Source organism: Poeciliopsis prolifica, unplaced genomic scaffold, assembly GCF_027474105.1.
Source record: "Poeciliopsis prolifica strain line A6 unplaced genomic scaffold, Auburn_PproV2 SCAFFOLD001, whole genome shotgun sequence".
Taxonomy (NCBI): domain Eukaryota; kingdom Metazoa; phylum Chordata; class Actinopteri; order Cyprinodontiformes; family Poeciliidae; genus Poeciliopsis; species Poeciliopsis prolifica.
Window position 1 is genome coordinate 23,905,743 of NW_026562376.1, and position 1,758 is coordinate 23,907,500.

General features: G+C 49.9%; 1 long non-coding RNA gene across 2 annotated transcripts in view; it reads left to right on the forward strand.

The window, feature by feature from the left end:
- Positions 1–744: 744 nt before the first annotated feature.
- Positions 745–1,758, forward strand: part of LOC129366238 (uncharacterized) — a 36,740-nt gene continuing 35,726 nt past the window's right edge. The window contains exon 1 of one of the 2 annotated variants that reach the window (XR_008606595.1): positions 745–1,758. This exon is cut by the window's right edge and continues 83 nt beyond it. This is a non-coding gene — a long non-coding RNA (uncharacterized LOC129366238). The other variant, XR_008606593.1, reaches the window with a different exon arrangement.

The following is a 1,758-nucleotide window of genomic DNA, read 5'->3' on the forward strand; positions in this document are numbered from 1 at the left end:
TTTTTTGTCGACATCTAGCGGCGGTCCAGGCACACTACACCGTGGAACCGCGAGCGGATTGGCAGTGAGTGATGCTCGACTGAATCGTCTTGATAAATACAAGAACCACGTTCACACACGTCTGTCTGTCTGTCTGTCTGTCTGTCTGTCTGTCTGTCTGTCTGTCTGTCTGTCTGTCTGTCTGTCTGTCTGTCTGTCTGTCTGTCTGTCTGTCTGTCTGTCTGTCTGTCTATCTATCTATCTATCTATATCTATCTATCTATCTATCTATCTATCTATCTATCTATCTATCTATCTATCTATCTATCTATCTATCTATCTATCTATCTATCTATCTATCTATCTATCTATCTATCTATCTATCTATCTATCTATCTATCTATCTATCATACTGTTATCGTGAACGTGCTCTGAATGTGTCCCCATACATACACGCACGCGCCAGCAGTCACGGATATACAGTTGGCCTACAGGCAGGGATAAAAATAGCACAAACAGATGCGACGGGCGCAGCCCTTTTCCTTTCTCAGATCCGACTTTTTTCCAGGCTTCCACTCAGTGGATACTAAACGCCACTTTTAATCCCCCCCCCCCCTCCCTCCATTCTCCTCCACTCCGCCCCTCCTCCTCCTCACCCCCCACCCACAGCCCACCCCGTCCCATCACGTTCGTGTCCACGCGGCGCGTAAGTTGTGCAGACCGACGGGGCAGAGTCGGCGCGTGGAAGGTGGCAGACGGAGCAGGACGGAGCACGCGGCGGACGGAAGTTTATTTGTTACGCCGCCGCCTTTGCGCCGCGATCCGTGCGGTATGAAGCTGCGGGCTCTGACCGCGTGGGCTCCACAGCTGGCTCTGCTCGCCGTGGCTCCTATCTGTGTGCGCGGGCATGCGCGCGTGCGTGTTTGTGCCCGCCAAAAAGCGCACTGGATGCCGGGACGGAAATTCTCCCGGACCAAAAACAGCGCCAACACTTGGGATGCGTAGAGAAACGACTGGGAGGAAAGAGAGAGTGAGAGACAGAAGAGAGAGAGAGAGAGAGAGAGAGAGAGAGAGAGAGAGAGAGAGAGAGAGAGAGAGAGAGAGAGAGAGAGAGAGAGAGAGAGGAAACCCCGACGCTTCAGCCTTAGCTGAGGGATTTAACCTGCTCCAAAAATATATAATAAATAAATAAAATCGTTTCCAACAAGTCCACGCCACATTAGTCCGTCTTATCACTCTTTTTTTTCCTTCTTCTTTTTCCTCCTCTTCTTCCGTGGCACAGTTTGGACAGAGGCGCGCGCAGAGAGGCGCGTCTTTAATCAGGCTTTACGGGCTGGAAAGTGAGAGAATCTAAACGTGACGTCAATGCCTAGTAACTGACGCAGCCCTTCAACATAAAATGTCTTTTTATTTATTTATTCCCCCCTCCCACCACCACCACCAACAACCCTCCTTCTCTCTCTTCTCGTCAGCAAAGCTTAATTACTCAAATTCACAGAGCTCCGTCAACTAACAGAAAAAAAAGAAAGAAAGAAAGAAAGAAAGAAAGAAAAGCCCTGCAGGCGGCGCCGGGCGCTCCGCGTCCATCACTACTTGGGCAAAAAGCTCTTTTTGGCTTTCGGGGAGTTTCGGTGAAGCTGAAGTAACAACCGGAACCAGAAGCTTGTGAAGAGGGCGACGAGACATCGGACGTAGTCGACGTGATCACAGAGTGTTTGTGTGTCAGGAAGGAAAAGTGGCGGAGAAAGGATCAGAGCGGACTTTATTTCATTTGCTTTT